At 50.3% G+C, this 6,861-nt stretch overlaps 1 non-coding gene across 1 annotated transcript; it reads left to right on the top strand.

Annotated features, from left to right (window-relative positions):
- The first annotated feature begins 4,019 nt into the window (after positions 1-4,019).
- trnai-uau (transfer RNA isoleucine (anticodon UAU)) lies at positions 4,020-4,114 on the top strand. Its single transcript has 2 exons — positions 4,020-4,057; positions 4,079-4,114. It is a non-coding gene; the product is annotated as a tRNA-Ile (tRNA).
- Positions 4,115-6,861: the final 2,747 nt, after the last annotated feature.

The raw sequence follows: 6,861 nt of genomic DNA, 5'->3' as shown, positions 1-6,861 counted from the left end.
TCTGTCGGATGATGCTGAGGATGTTCTACGAGTCTGTGGTGGCCAGTGCGATCATGTTTGCTGTTGTGTGCTGGGGCAGCAGGCTGAGGGTAGCAGACACCAACAGAATCAACAAACTCATTCGTAAGGCCAGTGATATTGTGGGGATGGAACTGGACTCTCTGACGGTGGTGTCTGTAAAGAGGATGCTGTCTAAGTTGCATGCCATCTTGGACAATGTCTCCCATCCACTACATAATGCACTGGGTGGGCACAGGAGTACATTCAGCCAGAGACTCATTCCTCCGAGATGCAACACAGAGCGTCATAGGAAGTCATTCCTGCCTGTGGCCATCAAACTTTACAACTCCTCCCTTGGAGGGTCAGACACCCTGAGCCAATAGGCTGGCCCTGGACTTACTTCATAATTTACTGGCGTAATTTACATATTACTATTTAACTATTTATGGTTCTATTACTATTTATTATTTATGGTGCAACTGTAACGAAAACCAGTTTCCCCCGGGATCAATAAAGTATGACTATGATTATGACTAGAAGAGTAAACAGTGGACGTTTTGGGCTGAACCTCTTCATCGAGGCCGGAGAAAGAGGTGAGACATCAGATTAAGAAGGTGGGGGGAGGGGGGAAAGAAGTACAAGGTGACAGGTGACAGGTGGAACCGGGAGAGTGGGACAGGGGGGAAGTAAAGAGCTGGGAAGTGGATTGGTGAAAGAGATAACGGGCTGGAGAAGGGGGAATCTGATAAGAGAGGACAGAAGACCGTGGGAGAAAGGGAAGGGGGAGGAGCACCTGAAGGAGGTGATGAGCAGGTAAGGAGAAGGAAATGGAAATGGGAATGGTGAAGGAGGGGCGGACGATCAATTACCAGAAGTTGAAGAAATCGATGTCCATGCCATCGGGTCGGAGGCTGCTCAGACAGGATACGAGGGGTTGTTCCCCCAACATGACAGTAGGCCTCATCGCGGCAGTTAGAGGAGGCCGTGGACTGACACATTGGAATTGAAATGAACGTCCATCGGAGGAAGATTCCGCTTTTTTTTTGTGGTGGACCGAGAGCAGGAGCTCGGCGAAGCGGTCTGCTGGTAGAATACCGTCAGGGCAACAATCTCACACTCAGCAGGACAAGGAACTGACTGTGGACGTTAGGAAGAGGAGCTCGGGCGGACAAACAGCAGTCCTCAACAACGGAGATCAAAGGTGGTGTGGAATTCCCGGTGAGGCGAGGATGACTGTGGAGGGGCGTAGTCAAAACCCAGACAAGGCAGATATTTGAAGTGAGACCGTGGGAGCCAACCTTGCCCACTGTGGACAAGATAGATGAGAATGACTGTGTAATCAGCCTAGAAGAACACAGCTTCCCTTTACACAGTAGGGGGCGCCAGAGGCAGACGAGATAAGAATAACTGAAGGATGTGAAATCCACCCAGCGACTGAGGACTAACTTCAAAGTATCATCGGCTGTCAGCTTGTAGTTTCTATTGACTTTCAACACCTGTATCATCGGCTGTCGGCTTGTTTCTATTGACTTTTAACACCTGTAACGTGAATGGCGATTTGTCCTTCAAGTTGACTCAAGTTTAATTGTCATTCAGCTATTCACAGATACTCCTGAATACAGCCAAATGAGATAGGGTTACTCTGGGGTCAAGGTGCAAAACGCAATACCAACAGTAACACACAGCACAAAGCACACACAAGATCACAATCACGGAACAGAAGAGTTCCCTGGTGACAACACAGCTTGAAGGACAGTACTCGCATGTACAAGACAACAAACCTGTATAGAATACCAGTAAAATACAACCATGCTGAATATACATATATGTAGTCCGGACTCCCCAGGCCACCGAGATCATCTGTCAACCAGGTCCTGACGCTTACCAGGTGACTCCGTGGTTTTGAGGCCCAGTCTTCACATAAACAAGCACATATGGAATATGAGTAAAAACACAGCCAGACAGATATACAGTCCAGACCCCTCAGTCCACTTGAAATCTTCAGTCGACCACAACTGGCTCGGACACCTCTCCCCCAGCGGCAGGTGAAGCAGGCGACCCCGCGGCTTGAGGCCCCGAGTCCATTGAAAACCTGCAGTTGGCCAATGCAGAGTTCGAGATTACACAACTTACCATGTGGCCAATATCCATAATACATGAACTCTATATAGAAATAGCAGTCTCGTGCCCCGACTCAGGGAGACAGGGGCCACCCTCTTCTCCTTGTGCACAGATAAAATAAAGTCTGGTTGAGTCGTAAGAGATTGTGTGTTCTGGGCCCAGTTAGTTTATTTTATTCTTGGTGACATCGGTGGAAAGCGTGAGCAGCGTCAGGTTCCTGGGTGCCACCATCTCAAAGGATTTATCTTGGGTCCAATGTTGTAAAGATTCTTGAAAATTTCTACAGATGTACGATGGCAGAATACAGCATCAATGGTAAGGACTCTGGGCAGTGTGGAAGATCAGAGGGATCTTGGGGTCTGAGTCCATAGGACACTCAACGCTGCTGTGCAGGTTGTCTCTGTGGTTAAGAAGGCATACGGTGCATTGGCCTTCATCAATCGTGGGACTGAGTTTAAGAGCTGAGAGGTAATGTTGCAGCTATATAGGACCCTGGTCAGACCCCACTTGGAGTACTGTGCTCAGATCTGGTCACCTCATTACAGGAAGGACGTGGAAACCATAGACAGGGTGCAGAGGAGATTTACGAGGATGTTGCCTGGATTGGGGAGCATGCCTTATGAGAATAGGTTGAGTGAACTTGGTCTTTTCTCCTTGGAGCGACGGAGGATGAGAGGTGACCTGATAGAGGTGTATAAGATGATGAGAGTCATTGATCGTGTGGACAGTCAGAGGCTTTTTCTCAGGGCTGAGATGGCTATCAGGAGAGGACACAGTTTTAGGGTGCTTAGTACAGAGGGGATGTCAGGGGTAAGTTTTTTTTTTAACGCAGAGAGTGGTGAGTGTGTGGAATGGGCTGCCGGCAATGGTGGTGGAGGCGAAAACAATAGGGTCTTTTAAGACACTCCTGGATATAACTTTGATATGTGTAACCCTAGGTAATTTCTAAAGTAAGTCCATGTTCAGCACAGCATTGTGGGCCGAAGGGCCTGTATTGAGCTGTAGGTTCTCTATGTTCTACGTACGGCGGAAACTATTCTGCCTCGTTCCATCGCGGGCTGGTGTGGGGCCTCCAAAGCACGGGGAACTCTCGGTGCTACAGAGAGCGGCGGGACAGCCAGTTCTGTCCCACGTACGGCTCTCCCCGCCGTCAAGGAACATCCACGAGGGCCGATGTCTCAGGAAGGTGACGTCCATCCTCAGGGACCCCCCATCCCGGCCGTCCCCTCTTCTCAGGCAGGAGGAACTGGAACCTGAAGACCTTCACACCTCGAGGTTCCCAAACAGCCTCTTTCCCCGCCGCCGTCAGGTTCTGAAACCCGGCTGAAAAGCCCGGGCACGACCTCAGAGAGCATCTCCCTCAGCTTGCACTAATGTCATTATATTTAGCCCACTCCGCCTTTCCACCGCCTTTGTTAATGATCCATTTTCCTGCCTTCGCCTGGTTACATGCTTCCCGTAGCGGGAGTGTCTGGGATGGATGAGCCTCAGAACAAAAGCACGCCACAACCTGGAGCCCAGGGACCCCTTGCTTAATGGCATTGGTCCGCAGAATAAAAAAAGGTTGGGACTCCCTGCTTGAGAACAGAGATGAGGAGGAATTTCTTTAGCCAGAGGGTGGTGAATCTGTGGAATTCATTGCCACAGGCGGCTGTGGAGGCCAAGTCTCTGGGTACATTTAAAACATCGGCAGTTTATTCCCCTCCACAGACGCTGCCTGACCTACCGAGTTCCCTCCAGCATCTTGTGTGTGTGTGTTGCTCTGGATTTCCAGCATCTGCAGAACCTCCTGTGTTTATAAGCTCCAGTTTTCAGATCCTTCAAATCAAATCTCTAAGGGAGGATGTTCGGCCCCGCTGTTGGATCTGGAGGAAACAGGAAGGGTCTGGAAGCTGTGGGCTCCAGTGGCGCAATCGGTTAGCGCGCGGTACTTATACAGCAGTGCAGGCAGCGAGCGATGCCGAGGTTGTGAGTTCGAGCCTCACCTGGAGCACTGATTTTTCATCAGAAATAAAGTCTGTCCGGACCCGAAAAGGGTGAAACAGATGGGGCGACAGTGTCACTTTTTCGCAAAAGGCAGACTGATATTAAATTTAGCACATGACGCTAGTGTCTTTGACAAAATTTTCCATTTAGCTTTGTGATACACTCAGTGGCCACTTTATTAGGTATATCTGCTCATTAACGCAAGTATCTAATCAGCCAATCACATGGCAGCAACTCAATGTATAAAAGCATGCGGACACGGTCACGAGGTCCAGTTGTCGTTCAGACCAAACATCAGAATGGGGGAAGAAATGTGACCTCAGTGACTTTGACCGTGGAATGGTAGTTGGTGCCAGATGGGGTGGCTTGAGTATCTCAGAAACTGCTGACCTCCTGGGATTTTCACATACAACCGTCTCTAGAGTTTGTAGAAAATGGTGTGAAAAATAAAAAAACATCCGGTGAGTGGCCGTTCTGGGGGTGAAAATGCCTTGTTGATGAGAGAGGTCAGAGGAGAATGGCCAGACTGATTCAAGCTGACAGGAAGGCGACAGTAACTCAATGTTACAACAGCGGTGTGCAGAAGAGCATCTCTGAACACACAACACGTCGAACCTTGAGGTGGACGGGCTACAACAGCAGCAAACCACACTGGGTTCCACTCCTGTACCTAATAAAGTGGCCCCCGAGTGTAGCTTAATAACATTTTCACCGAAGGGTCTTGGCCCGAAACATCGCCTGTTTATTCCCCTCCGCAGACTCTGCCTGACCTGCTGAGTTCCTCTGGCGTTTTGCGCATGTTACTCCAGATTTCCAGCATCTGCAGAATCTCGTCTTTATCAATTCTACACTTCCAGAGATGAAAACGTTAATAAAATTTTTGTGTGCACAGATCTGGGGACCCTGCGGAGGCTTTGGAGAGGTTCTCTGGGATGCAGCCTGGAGAAGAGGCTTCCATTTAACATCAGGGAATGTATACAGTATACAACCTGAAATTCTTACTCTTCACAGACACCCGTGAAACAGAAGAACCCATAAAGAATGAATGACAGGAAACGTCCTCCCCCACCTCACACACAAGAGGCAATAAAGCATTAACCCTCCCCTCGCTTGTTCCAGCAGGAAATATCAGTGCCCCCAAAGCAAGCAACCGCAAAGCCCCCGAAAGAGAGACCGTGACCTGCAGTCCAACAAAAACCATTGTTCACCCAACGTTTCGACATACCACAGTCTCTCTCTCTCTCTCACACACACACTAATCGAGGTAGTCACTCCTCAGCATGTGCTACGAGGAGAGGTTGGACGACCTCGGGCTGTTTTTCACTGGAGCGGCGCAGACTGACGGGAGATCTGATGGAGGCTCATAAAACTGTGGAGGGCGTAGAGGGGAAGAGAGATCAGCTTTACGCGTTGCGGGAAAGGCAATCGCTTGTGTCAACGGCCAACGCAGTCCGAGGATGTGCTTGGGGGTGGGGGTGGGGGGGGCAGCCCACAGGCGTCGTCGGACTTCCGCGCCAATGTAGCATGCCCCACAACCCCCCCAACCGGAACCCGCACGCTGTTGGAACGCGGGAGGAAACCCACGCGGTCACGGTGGGCGCATATAAGCTCCTCGCAGACAGCGGCAGACACCGAAGCCCGTGGCCGACGCGGTAAAAGTGCCACGCCAACCACTACTTAAAGTTCTCCCGCCCCCACCGTCGGGGATACGGTCACGGGGCGGCACCTCAAGATGGCAGCGTCCCGCCGGAAGGACCTTCGCCACCCGGAGCGTGCCCTGTCCTCACTCCAGAAGCAGCTTCTTCCCCTCTGCTGTCAGATCCCCCGAATGGTCCTCATGATCTTATTTGCTCTACGTGCTTATATTGTGATTCATTGTTTGAAATTTACAGTAGTTTTATGTTTTTGCAGTTTCTTCGTCTCTGATACAGACCTCTGAGTCCCCGGCTGCCGGGGGCACAACCCTCCCGGGGGCATTGAGGACACTGGTAGGGCAAATGCAAGGAGACAGTACACTATTAAGGGCAAGATCCTGAGCAGAGAGATCTTGGGGTCCAGGTTCATAACTCCTGTAAAGTGGCTGCACAGGTCGATAGGGTGGTGAAGAAGGCTTATGGAATGTTTGCTTCTGTTAGTCGAGGCTTTGAGTTCAAAGGTCAGGAGGTTATGTTACCTTTATAAAATTCTAGTGAGGTTGCATCTGGAGCATTGCACACAGTTCTGGTTACCGCACTCTAGGAAGGATGTGGAGGCTTCGGAGAGGGGGCAGAAGAGGTTCACCAGGATGCTGTCTGGTTTAGAGAGCGTGTGGTGTCAGGAGAGGCTGGACAAACTTGGGTTGTTTTCTCTGGAGCGTCGGAGACTGAGGGGAGATCTGATCGAGGTTTATAAGACGATGAGAGGCATAGACAGAGTGGACAGGGAGTATCTGTTTCCCCAGGGTTGAAATGTTTAACACCAGAGGGCTGGCATTGAAGGTGAGAGGGGGTCAGGTTCAAAGGGGATGTGAGGGGTGAGTTTTTTACTCAGAGAGTGGTGGATGCCTGGTGTGGTGGTGGAGGCAAATACATTAGAGGCTTTTAAGAGACGTCTGGCTAGGCACATGGACGTGAGGAAGATGGAGGGATATGGACATGGAGGAGATTAGTGTTTGGATGTTTTTGATTTACCTTTTAGCTGGCTCAGCACAACATTGTGGGCCGAATGGCCTGTTCCTTAAACATAGGAACATAGAAAATAGGTGCAGGAGTAGGC

This window comes from Mobula hypostoma, chromosome 30 (assembly GCF_963921235.1).
Source record: "Mobula hypostoma chromosome 30, sMobHyp1.1, whole genome shotgun sequence".
Taxonomy (NCBI): Eukaryota; Metazoa; Chordata; class Chondrichthyes; order Myliobatiformes; family Myliobatidae; genus Mobula; species Mobula hypostoma.
The sequence above is the reverse complement of the archived record's forward strand: the minus strand, read 5'-3'. Positions and strand labels throughout refer to the sequence as shown.